At 41.8% G+C, this 19,907-nt stretch overlaps 2 long non-coding RNA genes across 2 annotated transcripts; both read right to left on the bottom strand.

The window, feature by feature from the left end:
* Positions 1-4,006: 4,006 nt before the first annotated feature.
* Positions 4,007-5,505, bottom strand: LOC309716354. Its single transcript, XR_014279417.1, has 2 exons — positions 5,155-5,505; positions 4,007-4,525 (listed from the first exon to the last, which is right to left on the bottom strand). It is a non-coding gene; the product is annotated as an uncharacterized lncRNA (long non-coding RNA).
* Positions 5,506-18,807: 13,302 nt separating this feature from the next.
* On the bottom strand, positions 18,808-19,337 carry LOC309715015. The gene is made up of 3 exons (XR_014279125.1): positions 19,241-19,337; positions 18,945-19,008; positions 18,808-18,829 (listed from the first exon to the last, which is right to left on the bottom strand). It is a non-coding gene; the product is annotated as an uncharacterized lncRNA (long non-coding RNA).
* Between the last annotated feature and the right edge of the window lie 570 nt (positions 19,338-19,907).

Raw genomic sequence — 19,907 nt, 5'->3', positions numbered from 1 at the left:
GGCAAGTATCTGAACAAATAGTTCCAGATGAATTGATCACCACAATTTCTATGGGAACTTTCAGCTGGGTTTGCCCAAGGGCTTGACAGATGTTTCTCTCCACTAGAGTAACTTTTTGGGTTGATATCAGTGTTGTTCAGGGAGGACATGATGTGGTGTTGGACCAGTTTCTCGAAACAGGTCAGAGCAACTCGTTGCTAGTTTTTGAGGCTACTGATGGTGGTCTTTTTGGGAAGCTGGACAATTTTGGCCAGTTTCAAGCATGATGGGAAGAAAGACTGGGAGAGTGATGCAGATGAATGAAGATCTTAGTGAATCCCAGCCACCTGGTTTGCACACTTTTTCAGGACTGTCAATAGAAAATTGTACTTAGTAGTCAGTATAATATTTTAATAATATAAGTTTGCATATGATAGAATACTGCATGATGACTTCTTTATGACTCAGACTGTTGTTTTAATTCACTGTGACCCGTTATCATGCAGGGAAGGAGCAGTACCTGCTAGATAAGCGCTTAACAAGCAGTTTCACTTTGTACCAGGTAGAGGAGCCTCTCCTGGCACACGCACACACGCGCACACACACATATACACATCCACATTCGAATGTAATAAACAAACACACCTACTGTTGCATATAAATAAAGACCAGGGCAGTGGCAGAGAGCGAGTCTCTGAGCCCTCACTCTCGTGCGTGTGCTCTGTGACTGCCCTTGCCAGCAAGTAAAACTGTGTGTCTCTGACTCTCAGCTGAAGAAGTGTCTTTAGAAGTGTTTCTTGACAAGGACCCTACCAGTCACTCCTTCTGGTCCAGTGACCTTGCTTGGGTTCACTGCTGTCAGTGTGCACTTCTCATTGTGCTCCTGCACCATGGGGTTATGCAGGTGGAGGCTGGTGTTCGAGCTGCAGTTTCCTTCAGTCTTTTCACCTCTTCAATCAGCATGGGATGAAGTCCCCCAGCTATTATGTGCACTGATTCACAGTAGAAGTTCTACTGGCTAGTAATTGCTTTGACTAAGTTGCATTACCATCACAACTCACAAGGTATGCAGATGAGTCTGCATCTAACAGTCAGTTATTCCAAGTCTGGCTGTCTAAAGCCGTTGGCTGTGCGCTGTGCGGCCTGCTAACTTTATAGTGGCATTGTGGGCCTCAGCCAAGTCTCTTTGATTAACACAATGCAGCAATTATGGAAATATTTGTTGGCTACAACCTGTAAGTTCAATTCAATTTTATTTATATAGCAACAATTCACAACAACAGTTTCCTCAAGGTGCTTACATTGTATGATCTTTTGATTTTGTTTTTTATGAGTCTGGCATTGAATGGAAATGTTGTTTAAATGGTTTTCTCTTTAGCCGTGCTGGCAGACCAGCCCTACAGCTTCGCTTTCGTTTCCTTTTTTTACGCTTCCTCTCGAGAACCATCCATGGAAGATCTACCTAAGTCCTAACTATATGTTATGAAGTGGTGATAGCCTGCCAAATTGTCCTTTCACAGCTTAAAACTTTACAAACAGTAATTAGGCAGTTGTTCCATGGTTAAGTTTTAGATCAGCATTTTCTTGTTTCGTCTTCATCTGTTGTTTTTTTTTTATTTAATTTTTTTAAAGTTTTTCATATATATATATATATATATATATATATATATATATATATATAAAGAAAGTTCAGAAAACTGATCAGTTACATTTGTAGGGTATTTTTCACCAAGAAAATCTGCTCTGTTAATAAATTAATTTGGCTTTGATCTGGCAGCAAACTAAAGAGATTCCTTTACTTGACATTCTCTCCTAAACACTGAGTAACCATTATTGTTTTATTAAATGCAGTTTAATCTTTCAGGGCTCTAATTCCGTGACATTTGAAATGAACAGTAGTACAAAAGAATTGTTCAGCTGAGCCCTTATTCACAAGGGGTCACCACAGCAGGTAGCGCTACATATTTGTTTATTTTTTTAATGGCAGATGTCTTTCCAGGCTCCTTACATCATTGAACCCGGAAGGTCTCGCTTATTAGGTTGTGAGCAAACCACTACACTATGGACCCACTGGTAGTAGAAAGTTATTAATTGGTATTCCAGAAGCCGCTGGAGAGGACGTGGAGACCACGATAAAAAGCTTCATCAAAACCCACCTGAAGCTGCCGGAGGACACGGTGAAGAACATTGTCTTTGATAGGGTACATCGCCTCGGCCCCATGCGGGCTGCGACCGGGAGACCACGTCCTATAGGGCTTCGGAGCGTGATGTCACGGGGGTGGGCGTGGAAAGGATTTTGGCCCGATTCACCATTTTGGGGGTCTAAGCTAGGAGCGATAGCATAGCCATGGTTCGTACTTGCTGTGTGCTCGGCTGTGTGGGGATGAATAGAAAAGTATTTGACCAGCATAATATAATCTGCAGTATAATCATTGCTTTAACATTGTAACAGATAGCTTTAAGATGGCCTTAAGATGTTTATGATGATATTAGCTTTGTATTTCAGGTGCAGTTATAACTATTTTATACATATTGCATATCTGTGCTTATTTGAGTTGATGTTCAGGTTCATTAATGGTTTTGAGCTTCATCTAGTGAGAGTGTCTAGGTGATACATGCTGAGGGAAAACTAGAACATAGAAGGAATTGCAATACATGCTTACAAAACACTTATATCAGGTCATTTTATATTAAGGTTTTAGTAGAGGTTCTTGGTTAAAACATTTATTTAGTAGAAGACATACACATAGTCTCAGTGAGCTTCTGGTCTAGTGAAAGGTCAGAAGTGCAACAGGTGAATTGAGAAAGAGCATTTGAGGACGAGACACAGACAGTAGGAGGTGAAGAGGTGACACAAAGAGCATGTGAGGTCAACACGTACACACACATTAGTTAAGATTTATTTAGAGGAGAGATTAGTTATGTCTAGACAAGAAAGAGGAACAATTCATTTTAAGACAAGAACGGAAAGTACAAGCCATGAAAATAGAAGATGATTTTCTGGGTGAAAAGTCATGGTGATGTTGATCTGATCTATGTATAAAATGTACCGGTGACGCATGAAGGGGCGTCAGTAAACAAACCCTGATGTTATAAAATAATTGTTTGTGCCTTAGCAAGTCGAAGATCAATTGCTGTTTCCAGTGAATCTTCCCACGTGTGAATTAAAATCTTCGTTTGACTTCACCCGGCCGGACCAGTGTGGTTATTTTTCGATCACCTCTTGTACCCTTTCTCAATTCTTGAATCTTAACAGCTGCAATGTTCGATCTTACGACCGGCACGGGAATAAGGTTGGATTGTCTTTTTATGCTTTCCCAACCTGGAAGCGACATGAGGCAGCTCGTGTATTGATGTTACCAAACGAAGGTGTCTAGCCTGGATAGCAGCTGTGAGATGAGCTGACGTGCAGCTCTCTTCCATCTCCAAATATCTGTTGGTGCTCCAGACATTTTCATTCCGGTAAGTTCTAAATATGTTCATATCTCTCTTTATAGCCTATTAGTTTCATTTTCGATGCGCTCTGAGCTCATAGCAAATTAGAACAAACATCCTACTGAGTGATTTTGCAGAACTACCGTCTATTTATAGAGTTGCTAATTATTTGGCATTATTGCAGCAAACCAGCCTATGAAATGGATGAAACATCATGACTGGTTTCCAGCGCTACACGAGGGACCTGCTTCAAACAAACCACCATGCCAATCAGATTACTTCTTCCATGTGAGGGTGAAGAGGTGACCCTTCTGGATAAGATGGTGAAGGTTTGCTGCGTTTGGTGAACAGTGTGATAATAAAACCAGAGAAGAATGAAACCTGCTCCTGTTAAATGTTCTTAAGTCTTGTGCTGTTATTTTTTCAAAAGATACAGTAAATAAAGTAATGTTAGTAGTGGGTGATATCATGTAAACACTCATGATTTGGTGTAAACATTTTGTCATTTGTAAACTGTAAATGACATGGATTCTACACTGTTACTGATGTGATGTTCTATAAAGTGGTTTTAATAAAAAAAAAAAAGGCAAAATAATTTAGTTTCTTTATTCAACTTTTGAACAGTGGGACTCAGTCAGTACATATTCAGTAAATGCAAATTATTTACACAGCAGTGCACTACAGGCATACATCTAGACCCCTAGATAAAACATGATGGCATTATAGCAGTGACAACTCCTCCACAGTAGCAGGTGGGGTTTTTCTTTTTTGAGGACGGCTCCTTTTACCTGTCACTACAGATGGTCTGTGTATGTTTTGATCAAGAGCCTTTTTTTGGGCAGCTGAAGAGAAGTCGTCTATCTTATGGCCAACCTCTGGGTGTATCTTGGTATTATTACCAGGCAAAACCCAGTATGCAGGTTCATCTGTAACAGTCCTTGTGCCACGGATCAACACTGTTCCGTCTACTTTAGACAGAAGAGCAGCGACGTGGGTGCAGGTCTCTGCGACTCCGGCCATACAGGTGCAGCGGGCGGCTTCAACCTTCCCTGTGATGCTCACAGTGACCCATGGCTGCAATGCTGGTTCATTCAGTCTTAGAGTGCAGCACCTGAAACACACACAGACAAAGTTCATTTAAAGACAAGAACTATGAGCCAAGGCCGACACAAATGTGTTTAATCTACTTTATCATAAATGTAACAAAGTGTCAAGAAAGTTAGCACATACATGTAATTTTTCATTTCTTTATGTGTCCATCTATAGAACGCTGCATGTTATAGTCTAAATCTGTCTGTTCTGTCAGAAACCTGCCTGCAGAAAATGAACCTAAAGTATGTAATGCAAGGATGTCATCACTTTAGAGATGGAGAAAGCATAAAGTGACAATTATGAATCACTTAATATGTTAAGGAGATTCTGCAGGTCATTAATCAAAGTATAAAACTAAAATAAAATGTATTTTTAGTGACACAAGATACAAATATGGAAGCAAGATGTATAATTAGAATTATTTATAATAAACATTAATAAATCATTGCAATTTCTTTAACCATAGAGAATAACTAAATCCTTCAGGACAGTGTCTCATCAATGCACTGAACTCACTATGTTATCCACCTAACAGTCTCCACATGTTCTCACTGTAATTTCCCCTCATGAATGAATTTATGCTGCACTAATCTGAATGTTTGCAGGGAAATCAAACGCATTTCACTCGCTGTACTCGAGCTGACTTACCTTTGATTGAATGACGACTTGTACGCGCTGACTCCACAGATAAGGTATGAAATATATCAGGCTACGTCAATAGCGGTTGGTCTTCAGGGTTTCTACTCCACGGCCGTATTTCATACGGGTCCACATTTCCAATGCACGCTATTTTCTGCAAGTACCGCCGCTTCGCCTCTGGACGCAATCGGTCTCTATACAGTCCATTCTCTTTTAAGCTGCTTTTAAGCATCTTGTAATCGTCGTTCCAACACAGTGTGTTTGATTTGATTCGTAGACCCCGAAAATGCCGCCGCGCTCCCACAATGCATTGCGGCGTGACGTCAACTCCGAAGCCCTATAGTGGCCAAATTCGGCCACTTCAAACAAAAGCAACAGGTGAAAAGCCGCGGCAGGGAATTAAAAGGAACGGACTTCAGCGTGAACGACCAGTTCCCCAAAGAGATCTTGGAACGACGCAGGGTCCTCTTCCAATCCGACGCGGCTTCATCCAGAAGGGCTCCCGCGCTGTCATCGCTGTGGACCAGCTGTACGTGGACGGACAGCTCCACCGCGACCCCAACATCACTCCGTAGCTGTATTAACCTCACACCAGATAAGAATCAGCTACACCCTTTCCCTATCCACTCACACTAACTTGCATTAACATCTGTTTAACTTACCAGTATCAAATCGCATAGCAGAATTAACACCGTCACTCTCCGTCAGTGATTTAATTGGAATGTTTACATTTTGTTGTTTTTTTCTTCTCGTTTTTTTTTCTCTTTTTTCCCCCTCTTGTTTTTATGCTGCTCACCCTTGTCATTGGTTTCTTTCTTTATTTCTTTCACTGCCTCGATCACCTGCTTCGACACTCATCCACAAACAACATCCTTTATTTCGACACATACGCACCATGCCCTCAACGGCAGCACATTTACATCAGTCAGACAGCGCACACAGTCGTTTAGGATACACACACTTAAGCCAAGCCTACTCATATTAGTAAATATGCACACACATAGTCAGACTCAGGGATCATCTCGCCACACATTTTTTCTCTCTCTCCTTCTCTTTATTTATGAACAAGTGATGTATTCTCTCCACCTGTCTAAGCGACACACACAGCATACATCCCTAGTTATACACAAACATCTATGGGTACACTGAGGTTCATTACATGGAATATAAATGTAAAGCTGGCTCCAGAGAAAAGAGGTTAAAAATATTTAACCAACTCAAAAAACTACAGGCAGATCTTGTCCTTTTACAAGAGACCCACAGACCTCTTAGAGGTTTGAATGAACTTAAAACACCTGAGTTTCCTAATGTGTTCTCAGCTTGTTATAATTCTAGACAAAGGGGAGTAGCAATTTTAATACATAAAAATATTAATTTCACAGTACTCGATACAGTTATAGATCCAGAGGGCAGATTCTTAATCATTAAACTATCTATACTTGATAAAAAGCTATGTATTGCAAGTGTATATGGTCCAAATGTTGATGATCCCTCATTCTTTCACGTTTTTTTCAGTGTACTCTCTGAACACTTAGATGGCACACTTGTTCTTGGAGGCAACCTCAACCTTGGACTAAATGAAGACATGGATAGGCTCAATACAGCAGGAAGTCAGCGTAATTGGCAATCCACAAATATAATCAAACAGTATATGAGCGACTTTGGTCTTTGCGATGCATGGCGCTCCCTTCACCCCACCAGTAAGGAATATACTTTTTTCTCACATGTCCATCACTCCTACTCTCGTCTGGATTATTCTTTGGTCAGCAGGTCACTGCTGAGCGACATTTCAGACACTGAGATTCACCCTATAGCTGTCAGCGATCATGGTCCTGTATCTTTAACACTAATGCACAAGAATAATACTACGCCAACTAAAAACTGGAGATTTAATATATCACTACTTAAAGATGAAGACTTTATTAAATATTTTAAAAAAGAGTGGACTTCATATTTAGACTATAATAACACTCCTGAAACATCAGCTTCTGTTCTATGGGAAGCAGGGAAAGCTGTGATGAGAGGTAAAATAATTTCTTTCTCATCACATAAAAAGAAAAAAGAAAACAAAAATATTCAGGAATTAGAAAAAAACATCAAATCACTAGAAGAAGCCTACGCGTCCCACCAAGATCAGGAAACATTGAACAAAATACGCAAAACAAAACTAAAATTAAATGAGACAAAATTCTTAGTACAAAGACTACGCTTACAAAATTATGAACATGGTAATAAATCCGGTCAATTTCTAGCAAACCAGCTAAAAATAAAGAAAGAAAAAACAACTATATGTGCTGTTCAAGATTCATCTGGGAACACAATATATGACCCGATACAAATAAACAACATTTTCAGGGATTTCTATAAAACGTTATATTCACCACAAATAAACCCATCTAAAAAAGAAATTGATCAGTTTTTGGACAACATAACTCTTCCAAAATTATTAGACACTCAAGCAATGGCACTGGATTCACCACTGACACCAGGCGAACTCCAGGAAGCCCTGATAAGTATGCCCAATAATAAGGCTCCAGGTCCAGACGGCTTTCCTGCAGAATTCTACAAAGAATTCTGGACGATTCTGGAACCAGTTTTCTACAGAACGTTGTTGGAAATCAAAGAAAAGGGCAGACTTCCATCAAATATGAATTCTGCAAACATTAATCTCCTGCTAAAACCAGGCAAAGACCCTGTATATCCCTCAAGCTATCGTCCAATATCCCTTATAAATGTAGACCTTAAAATAATCTGCAAAGCTCTCTCAAAGAGACTGGAGAAAATAACCCCCCTCTTAATTCATCTTGACCAAACTGGTTTCATAAAAGGTAGGCACTCATCAACAAATACACGTAGATTACTTAATTTGATAGACTACTCATACAGTAAAAACCTAGAAACTACAATATTCTCTTTAGATGGAGAAAAAGCATTTGACAGAGTTAACTGGAAATTTCTATTTGCAACTTTACACAATTTTGGTTTTGGATCCTCTTTCATAAACTGGTTAAAATATTATATAATTCCCCAACAGCTTGTGTCAGAACAAATGACCAGACATCCTCCAGCTTCTGTCTCTTGAGGGGCACCAGGCAGGGATGCCCACTCTCCCCTTCACTGTTTGCAATTTTTATTGAACCACTAGCAGCAGCAATTAGACAGAAGTCAGTAATTAAGGGCATAAAATGCAAGAACGTGGAACATAAAATCAGCCTTTATGCGGATGATGTGTTACTCTTTCTCCAAAATTCACAAACCAATATCTCTGGGGTGATTGAATTGATAAACTCTTTTGCAAGAATATCAGATTACTCAATTAACTGGTCAAAATCTACAGTCCTACCGATTAATTGCTCCTTCCATAATTCCTCTTCTACACCACTGCAATCAGGAAATGTAAAATATTTAGGTATTAATGTTTCTCCCAAGCTTGCAGATCTAACTAAATTAAACCATATCCCACTTTTAAAGAAGGTAGAAGATGATCTGGCTAGATGGAAATGTCTACCCATATCACTCATGGGAAGGGTTGCTGCTATAAAAATGATGGTCTTACCAAAAATAAATTATTTATTCTCAATGATCCCAACTAAACTGCCACAAGATTGGTTCAGATCTCTAGATTCATGTACGTCCAAATTCCTTTGGAAAAATAAACCCCCACGTATAAGCTTAAAAACACTACAAAAGACCAAGGATAAAGGAGGACTAGAACTGCCTAACTTTCAGCACTACTTCTTAGCCAACAGGCTTCAGTTTATCTCAGGATGGCTAAAACATACCCTCTTAGATGAACCTTGGCTAGATGTAGAACAAGCACTTTGCAATAATCTAGAGATCTCAGACCTACCATTTATCAGCTCAAACATCCAACGACATGAATGCTTTAAAAGCATCAACATCAGCTCTTCTCTGACAGCATGGTGGGAGTTTCTAAAATTGACGGCGTCTTCATTAATCCCATGCAAACGTACACCTATCTGGAACAACCCTGACATATTACAAAACAATAATATGATAAACTTTTCAGATTGGAGTGGTAAAGGAATCAAATATTTAGAACATATACTAGAAGGAACAGAATTTATTTCATTTGACGGACTAGTTACACAATATGGGATCAACAAGAAAAGATTTTTAGAATATCAACAAATTAAATCCATAGTAAAAAAGAAATTTAAACCGGGTTGAACTACAAACACCACCAAGTGTGGTTCAAGTGTGGGGGTAGGGACAGGCTTAGGGCATCGGGGGGTTCCCCGGAGGCATCTTCCTTGGGGGGCTCAACCCGGGGTAGCGGTCATGTCCGGTTAGGGGCTCTGTTGGCTCTCAGGTGACTGTTTCCTCGCGGCTGCGTGCAGCGGGGCTAGGGGAGGGTCTGTGCTGACGGACGTGGGTTACTGACCTGGCGACCTGGCTGCCCCTGGGTGGGTCCGGGATGGGCGTGAGGTTCTGGGGGCGCTCCGTCTCTGGGCTGGGGCCCGGGCCGGGCCTTGGGGGCTTGGGTCCTGGTTGGTGTGTTGCCGGGGTTGTGGGCGGGTGGGTGCATGGGGGCCCAGCCCTGGAGCAGGGTGCCGCCGGTGCATCGAGCCGCCTGGGGGGCTCTTCAACTGGTGGGGGAGATTGTCACATCTTGCAGGAACTTTCCTCTCTTCAGGAACTCTCTCTGCAGGAGGGGGAGATACAGGAGAGGTGGAGGAAGATCTCAGCCTGGGCGTTTATTGTCTTATGTAGTCTGGAAGATGAGTGGATGGTGGGGTGGGTGCAGTTTTCTCTGTGGTGGGGTTGGGTGGACTGTCCCGGGCTCTGTGGGGCCGGGCGGAGCTGCTGCACTGGGCCCCAGTCTGGATGGGCCTGGGCCCCCTTTCCCTGGCGGGTCGCGGAGTATGGGGGTGCCTACTGGGGTCAGTGGGGGAGCTGGCCCCAGGGAGGGGTCACTTGCCCCTCCCTTCCTTCCCTCCCCATCTCCAGCTGCCTCCCTCTTCCTGCTCCACCACAACCACCCACACATGCAGGACCTTAGAGTAGGGGTATGTCACCAGGGTGCAGAGGAGGCTACCCCCCCCTCAATTTTATCCCACAACTTAGACATTCACATTACTCACACTCGCATTACACATACATATAGGATCTTGGGGGTGGGCACGATACACGGAATCCAAATTACCATCAGGGTGTACACCTCACCCCTGGCGTCGTTGCCCACCTCTCAATTTAAAATACACGTAGACATTGAGGGCTATCAGGAGGGGCTATGCGCTTAACTGCTGCTCTCTGGCAGGTAGCTCCATGCCCTCCTGGGTTTTAAATGCACCTTAGAACACACATGCATCAATACTACAATGAGCGGGTGGAGGGAGGTTTGGAGTCTTCTCTCACCCCCATTCTCTGCGGCCTGCTGGAGCCGGGGGGCTAGGAGGAGGAGTTGGCCGTCCGACTGTGGTTTGGAGTGTGGGGCCTCCCTGCTGCTGCGGAGTCGGGGCGGTCTGCCTCCCCCCACCGCAGGGAAAAGGGTAACACCACCTGGGTCTGGGTGCAGTTCCCCCCTCCAGGGGCAAGGGTACCTAGACCCGGTTCGTAGAGTACGCTTGGGGAGTGTGATTGTGTGTACAGTGTCTCTCTATGTCTGTCTCCACGTTGGTTGAGTGTGGAGTAAGTGCATATGAGAGCATGAGGGTGGGAATGGATGTTTGTATCCGTGTGTGCCTGTATGTCTGTGTCTATATGTCAGGTTGGGTGTCAGACGCCACCTCTCTGGGGACATCTTAGGCCCTCCAAGGTTTGGAGGCCTATCTCCCCCCTCCACCACTTCCCCTGCCGGTGGCGGACTCCCTCAGACATCGGTGCGTTGGTGGTTCTTTGTGTCCGGGGATGGGCGTCCGGGTACACACCGGCTCACTCCTTGGCGGCCGCTTATCGGGGCCTGGAGCCTGGGGCTCGCTCGGGCCACTTCGGAGGTGGGGTGTCCCCGGCCTCTCGGCCTGGGGCTCGGTCACTCAGGCACGGCTGGCTGCCGGCGGAGCTCACGGACGCGTCACTGCAACTCCCCCTGGCTTCTGCTCCTCGGCTGCTGAGTGAGCCCTCATCTGGGACTCTCCTCAGCTCTTTCTGGGACAGTGGCGCGGCTGCCCCTCTGTTGGTCTTCCTTGGTCTCTTGTGTTCTGGGGGCCTCTGGATGTCTGGAGTTTTGATCTCCTCCATACCTGCTTCATGCCCTGGAGGACGGGGCTGTGGCCCCCCCACACCCTCTAGCAGATCATTACATGAAGGAACCTTTTAAAAAAAAACAAGCGCGTCCATGCTCACAGGTGTACACACGGGTGATCACACCCACAAACTACACCCTTTTTGGCTCCTACCTCAAAGCACACTGTGTTCTGTTGATCTTATGTGCTGCACAATAATGTTTAATATTTAATATTTACTGTCATATTCCCATATATCATTGTGATGTTGTTTATTCTATTACTCTTGTTCTCTTCTGCTTGTTTTCTTTTTTCTTTCTCAGCAGGTGATCCAGGTGATTGATATATGCATTTTTTTTTCTTTTCTTTTTTTTTCTGCCCGTTCTGTTGGTTTTAATTTTTTGCCCTTCTCCCCCGTCCCTCTTCTCAGCTGTTTCTCTTTCCCGCTTTCTTTCTCCCCTTCTTTCCCCCAGTCAAGTCTGTCCTGTATTCAGTAAGTGAAAATAAAATAAACAATAAAAGGTGAATCAAATGGACCATTACGGCAAGGCTGGGATGGTCAATTTGGTAAAGTAAATCCGTTGGGCATCTTTCTTTGCCTTTAGACAACAATTCTGATGGCAAAAGAGCCAAACGGGACAGGCAAATAAATAATAAAAAGTCCTAAAAAAGCAGTAATATTTCGGCAGCTGGGGCGCCAAAATAATACCAGAAAATATTTTTCCCATGAAAATACAGTTATTTTCAGTAATGACAATACAGTTTGTCGCCCTAATTTTACATGGGATTTTGTCTTTTACAGGTGCTTTTAAACATTAAATTAGGAACAATTTAATGTGATTAAACAATGAAATTACCTATAAACAAGGTCAATGAATGCAGCAATATGAATAATAATACTTAAATGTACAGAAATATAAAGTTAACAGTTGGTTTAAATAATAATGGATTGAATTCATATAGCGCTTTACAATTCCACTTTATAATTCTCCTCTGGCCATAACCAGTAGGTGGTAGGTGAAGTGTCTTGCCCAAGGACACAACGACCGAGAGAGTCCGAGCCAGTGCTCGAACCGGCAACCTTCTGATTACAAGGTGAACTGCCAACTCTTGAGCCACGATCGCCCTAAATAATAATAATAATACTTAAAAAAAGTCAAAAAAGTTTATACGAATCATGTTATATATTTTTCCATAGCATTACATGAATTTAACAGTTCAATCTTTCAAATAACAGACAAATATTTGTGAAATTACGATGCATTTGTGAATGTATTTTAACAATCTAAATATGCATATGTACAGACAGATACATTTAAAAAACAAGAAAAATATGTTTTATTACATTTACTAGTTTTATTGTCATGTACAGATAAACAGTGTAGCCACATTTAACCATAATGAAATTCTTTGGCTCGTGCTCCTCTGCTTTACATGAGCATATAGAAAGTGTGCAGTTATATTAAGAAGAAAATAACAGAAAATAGCAGTAATAATAATAATAATAATTTTAACAAAAAATCAAATAGTATTAAATTCTTAGAGAATTTAAGACAAGTTGGTATTGACAGGTTGTGCAAAACTTGTGGAATGAGCATTTAAGTGGCATTTGTTGAAGTGTCTGTAGAGTGTGTTTGTAGAGTCCTGTAATTGTAGGGAGTGTGTAATGGTGTGTAAAGACTGTCAACAGTTCAAAAACCTGATGGCTTGAAACTGTCTCTGTGTCTGCTAGTGCAGGTCTGAATGCTCCTGACCTGCTTCCCCGATAACAGGAGTGTGAGGAGTCTGTGGCTGGGGTGGCTGGGATCAGAGAGGATCTACTGCGTTTTCCTCATGCAGCTCTTTCTGTAGAGGTCTTGCATGGCTGGCAGTTCAGTCCTGATGCGCTTTGCTGATCTCACCACCCTCTATGTTTCAGGTGTCATGTTTAGCGTCTCCTAGTTTAGGGTTTTGTTAGTGTTTTCTTCATTTCTCCTTTGCTAGTTGTTTTGTAGTGTTTTCATGCAGCCACCAATAAAAGGCTCGCTTTCAGTTTCAACCTTCGCCTGTTCCTCTATTTGTTTGCACATGGGTCCTCACCTCTCATCTCCACATGGTCTACCCTTGCAAACTGTGACACCTACGGATTAAGAAGGAGATGTCATTTAAGTTCATATGTGTGTGATGGCAGATGAACAAATGCTTTTGGCAATATAGAGTATTTTAGATATTTCACCAAAAGAAAATTAAACCGAAATAAAAGCAATCAAACAGCTTTATTTACTGTATTTCTGTATGCATGTGCTTAGCTTTGTAATTGTGTCACTGTAGCATATTTGGCTCAGAGGGTATTAGCATTTCTATTCAGATTCACACTGTGAAGTGCCACCATTTCTTAGACTTAGACATTGTATTTTTGTAACTTTTTTATTTTGCACAAAGCACATTCAGTGGCCTTGGATTAAAGCAGTGAGGGGTGTGAAGGTTGATGGGTGTCAGCTCATTAATCATATTTTCAGGGGAAGAGTCTGCTTAGAAGATTTCACACTGTTCTGCTTTTTCTCCCCACAAAGCAAATACACTGCCTAAAATTTTGCACACACATTACAGACCAGTCTAAGTAAATAGATTTGGATGTTTTTTCTTTATTTCCCTGGCATATTGAGACTATGAAAGTTACTTCAGATAACTCTGCTCAGCAAGGTACAACCAAGCAATTTTGGCGACTGCGCTATGTTATTCTTGACTGACAGCTTTTATAGTGGGATATATTTGTCCATTATATGTAATGTAAAACAAAGTTTGGGAACTGAACCAACTGGAGCAATATTCTGTGTTATACTCTGTCAAATCAAACATGCAGAGCTACCAATTGTGGCAACTGCTTGTGACCAAGGAGCAGCCAAAAGTAGCTTTAATGATAGCCTGGCATTCACTAATCCTATTAGTGCTCTACTGTCTTGTAACATTTTGCAAGAAACTCCACAGGAGGGTGCAAGCTTGAAGTTGGAGAAGGAAGTTAGTTTCCTGACTAAGGAAGGCATTTGACCACTTTCCTTTTCTCTAACATGGCTCACATTTATATACATAGACAGAGAGTATAAGATCCACCGAGGCTGGGGTTTGTCACACCAGGCAAGACCCCAGGCTGTGTAAAGATGCCCCTGAGACAATCCAGCACATAACAGCAGGGTGCAAGATGCTAGCAGGCAGGGCATACATGGAGCGCCATAATCAAGCAGCCGTCATACAGGGAGTGCAGAATTATTAGGCAAATGAGTATTTTGTCCACATCATCCTCTCCATGCATGTTGTCTTACTCCAAGCTGTATAGGCTCAAAAGCCTACTACCAATTAAGCATATTAGGTGATGTGCAACTCTGTAATGAGAAGGGGTGTGGTCTAATGACATCAACACCCTATATCAGGTGTGCATAATTATTAGGCAACGTCCTTTCCTTTGGCAAAATGGGTCAAAAGAAGGACTTGACAGGCACAGAAAAGTCAAAAATAGTGAGATATCTTGCAGAGGGATGCAGCAGTCTCAAAATTGCAAAGCTTCTGAAGCGTGATCATCGAACAATCAAGCGTTTCATTCAAAATAGTCAACAGGGTCACAAGAAGCGTGTGGAAAAACCAAGGCGCAAAATAACTGCCCATGAACTGAGAAAAGTCAAGCGTGCAGCTGCCAAGATGCCACTTGCCACCAGTTTGGCCATATTTCAGAGCTGCAACATCACTGGAGTGCCCAAAAGTACAAGGTGTGCAATACTCAGAGACATGGCCAAGGTATGAAAGGCTGAAAGACGACCACCACTGAACAAGACACACAAGCTGAAACGTCAAGACTGGGCCAAGAAATATCTTAAGACTGGTTTTTCTAAGGTTTTATGGACTGATGAAATGAGAGTGAGTCTTGATGGCTGGATTGGTAAAGGGCAGAGAGCTCCAGTCCGACTCAGACGCCAGCAAGGTGGAGGTGGAGTACTGGTTTGGGCTGGTATCATCAAAGATGAGCTTGTGGGGCCTTTTCGGGTTGAGGATGGAGTCAAGCTCAACTCCCAGTCCTACTGCCAGTTTCTGGAAGACACCTTCTTCAAGCAGTGGTACAGGAAGAAGTCTGCATCCTTCAAGAAAAACATGATTTTCATGCAGGACAATGCTCCATCATACGCGTCCAAGTACTCCACAGCGTGGCTGGCAAGAAAGGGTATAAAAGAAGAAAAACTAATGACATGGCCACCTTGTTCACCTGATCTGAACCCCATTGAGAACCTTTGGTCCATCATCAAATGTGAGATTTACAAGGAGGGAAAACAGTACACCTCTCTGAACAGTGTCCGGGAGGCTGTGGTTGCTGCTGCACACAATGTTGATGGTGAACAGATCAAAACACTGACAGAATCCATGGATGGCAGGCTTTTGAGTGTCCTTGCAAAGAAAGGTGGCTATATTGGTCGCTGATTTGTTTTTGTTTTGTTTTTGAATGTCAGAAATGTATATTTGTGAATGTGGAGATGTTATATTGGTTTCACTGGTAAAAATAAATAATTGAAATGGGTATATATTTGTTTTTTGTTAAGTTGCCTAATAATTATGCACAGTAATAGTCACCTGCACACACAGATACCCCCCTAAAATAGCTAAAACTAAAAACAAACTAAAAACTTCTTCCAAAAACATTCAGCTTTGATATTAATGAGTTTTTTTGGGTTCATTGAGAACATGGTTGTTGTTCAATAATAAAATTATTCCTCAAAAATACAACTTGCCTAATAATTCTGCACTCCCTGTAGTATACAGAAACATCTGGGCTGAGTATAGCCTGGAAGTCCCGAGGTCAAAATGGCAGACACCCCCTAGGGTGGTGGAGAATGGCCAAGCTAAGATCCTGTGGGACTTCCAGATACAGATGGACAAAATGATGATGTCTAACCAATGGGACATAATTGTGGTGGACAAGCAGAGAAAGACAGTTATAATGATACTGAGCGAAAACATGAGAAGACGGCCGATGTAGTGATCGATGTAGTGGTTCCGAATGACAGCAACATCAGGAAGAAGGAACACAAGGAGCCGCAGAAGTACCAAGGGCTCAGAGAAGAGCTCGAGAAGAGCTGGAGGATGAAGGTGTTCCCAGTGGTAATCAGAGCACTAAGTGCAGTGAGTCCCATGCTAGGCGAGTGGCTCCAGCAGATCCCAGGAACAACATCCAAGAAGAGCACAGTGCTAGGAACAAGTAAGATACTGCTCAGGACCCTCAAGCTCCCAGGCCTCTGGTAGAGGACCTGAGCTTGAAGGATAAAGACCACCAGCAAGGGTGAGAGGGGAATTTTTATGTATTGCATAAAAGCCACTATTTGATGATGAAACATAGAAGACTGTGTACTATACATAATAAAGTACGTATAAAAACAGCTTACAGCAGCAAATTAATTGTCTTCATAATTTATTAAAGTTACAAAAACTCCTTGCAGGCAGCGGTACGCATAAAATAATTTCACCTAATTATGAGTTCGAAAACACTGTTTCAGACTGCTACAACTCACTTACTGGTAATTTCTTTGTAGAATGTGTCACTTAGCCTAATCAGTGGCATTAATTATCCCTTCTTACTTAGCCACACATGATTTCTTTCAAAAACTGGTAATATTAAACTTTTATACACACAATTTTGTAAACAAAAAGAAAATTTCTTTGAGAAAGTGAGGGGATTTGTTTCTATTTCTTCAGGAAGTAAAACTTGGGTGAGCATTACCTAATTAATTAAAGCAGAAAAATGTGTGAATCCGAATTGTAACAAATATGAATCAAATGGTACACCTACATGTTGTCTTTATCTTATGTGATGAAGTTAGTTTTGTCAACTGTTTGTTTTGTTATGGCTAATTGACTTTATCCATGGATGATGATAGTGTCACATTGTCCTGTCATTTCTTTTAAATATACTAAATAGAAGCCCTGCTTTTAATCTCTTTGGCTGTGATTAACACTGTGTTCCCCCAGCCCAGAATCAGTACACCCTGCTCTCTGTGAAATTGAATAGTTTGTCTCATCTACATAATGTGTTGCAGGTTTTTCACTTGATGTGTCAGGATTATTACATATTAAAAATGATTGGCAAGTTAATGTCACGTGTGGCGGTCATATGTCTGCAAAACCTCTATATAAATAAAATGTAACTCAATTCTTAAAATATATCATCTGTTAAAATATAAAAACTTAAAATTAAATTTGAAAATGTAAATTTACTGATAAGCTACAATGAAAAATTCCTGCCACTCCTCCTCCTTGCTCTGGATTCAGGTTTTTTTGACTGAGTATGACTCAGACGTTGTGAGTATTTGAAATTAACATTAATCCTATTGTAATCATTCTCTAAGGTGTGATAAATGATCAAATCATTAGCTAACAGTGACATAGAAGACAGAATATTTAAACACTGTTTGATAATCAACATTTAACTGATTTAGTCTTTGGTGTATTTGAGGACATTCAATTATTATGTCTTTGTGGGGATTTTTAAATATGTTTGTTTTGGTTTTTTTTGCTGATTTTTAATTAGTTTTTTGTTTGTTTGTGACACAGTCTTATGGGGCTATTTGATGGGGCACCTCATTTCTATACTTTGCCCCAGGTGAAGACATGTATTTCAATGCCCTGACAGCTACAGGGTTTAAACTGGTGTTTAGTCTATTTGTCTTTGTTTCAATGCTCCTATATCTTTTGCCTGATGGCAGCAGTTGGAACAGGTTATGAGTGTGGTGTGCGGAGCCTATTATGATATTTCCTGCTTTCCTGAGACAGTGAGAGTAGTGCAGTAGAACAAGATGCTCTCCATAGAACATCAGTAGAAGGACACCAGCAGCTTTTGAGTGATGATATTTTTCCTGAGGACCCACAGGAAAAAAAGTCTCTGCTCAGCCTTCTTTGCCAGCTCTGCTGTGTTCACACCCAAGGGCAGGTCCTCCGTGATGTGAACTCCCAGAAAACAGAAGTCCAATCCCCACCTTATGATTCCTACAATGGGAGGGGCGAGATCAGCTGGTTCTGGCACAGAGGAGAAAGGTTTCCAGGCCCGCGCCAGCGTCACAAGCCTTTCTCCTCTGGGCCAGGACCAGCTGATCTCGCCCCTTCCAGGACTGCTGGCCACCCGTCAAAAAGCCTTTCCTCTATGCTCTCTCTCGCCAGTTACCCGGCAGCAACGGACAATGTACCAAGCTCACGGGGGTTGTGGAGACGTCAGAGCAAGAGTATTGGCGGTGCGGGCTGCTGGGACATTTTAACTGGGAATGCCCTCTCATTTAGGTTGGGCAGGTGTTCTGTGTTGCCAAGGTGCCAACAGCCCCCCCTTACTTGTGTATGCCCTTAATTTATAGAGTGGTGGAATATGGGATATATATATATATATAAAGGCAGAGCTAAAGTCAATAAAGACGAGGTGTGCACAGTTCCCCCTGCGCTCCAGGCAGGACAGAGTAGCATGGAGAGCAGCAGTAGCAGGGTCCTCAGAACTTTTCCTGTAAGCAAATTGGAGTGCATTAAAGGTGGGAGGGATGAAATGTGTCATCCTTATGTTCTTCCACCCTAATCATAGGAGTTATTGTGAACTGAAACTATGTGTGGAGCACCTGCCTCAGGTAGCTCCACTTCCAAAGGAGCAAAAAGTGGTTCGGCTCCTCTGACGTTGAGGCATCACCTGCAGCAGAAAAATGACTGGTCTTATAATGAGTAATGTGTTAGATTCCTTGCCAAACCCGCCTGCTGTTGTTACTGTCTAAATGCTCCTCAATCATCTTTTCCTTTATTCCCTCTTAGCCTTCATGATGCCACTCTTCAGTTTGGTTTCTGCCATACTGTAGAGGGCCTTGTTACCAGACCTGAAGGTGGTGTTCCTCTCCTTTAGCAGCCGCTGTACCTTACTTTCATACCTCTTTTGTCGTTGATGTACACACACACACCCACTCCTGTGCTCTTGCCAGAGTTTATGGTCCTGTCATAGCGCTAAGACATGTAGCCTATAGCTCAACAGCCGAGTCCTGTATGCATCAATAAAGCCAGGTTTGTGTGATCACAAATAAGCAGTGTTGGGTACGTTACTTTAACCCTTTAAGACCTACCATAGAACCAAGTCCGCCAGAGCTTATATTATATTTTTACATGCTGTAGTGCCATTTTTGGGATTTCAAGTTGATATACATCAATACAACCATTATAGCCCAAATTTTAATAATATGTCTGCATTAAGTGCATAGTAAACTACATAAACAGAAAAGTGCAATAAACTACAAAAAAATTTAAAATCGTTTTTGTTTTTTTAACATATATTTCTAATTAGAGAAATTTAAGAGGCTTATCCCTCAAAACTGTAAATACAAAAAAGTTGCACAAAATAGTTTCCCACCACAGGAAATTTTTTTTTTTTTTTGAAATACACCAATTTTTATATACTGCAGGAAAAACGAAAATAAATATTATAATGCAAATTTGCGAAAAAACAGCATATGCATCAAAATAAACTATTTCCAGCAGTGCAATATGAGTCCTAAGCATCCCAGAAACGACACAGAAAGTCATAAAGTCAAACATAACTTTTAA

Source organism: Aulonocara stuartgranti (assembly GCF_965226115.1).
Source record: "Aulonocara stuartgranti genome assembly, chromosome: 10".
NCBI classification, from domain to species: Eukaryota; Metazoa; Chordata; class Actinopteri; order Cichliformes; family Cichlidae; genus Aulonocara; species Aulonocara stuartgranti.
Note: the sequence above shows the minus strand (reverse complement) of the source record. Positions and strands in the feature narration are given on the sequence as shown.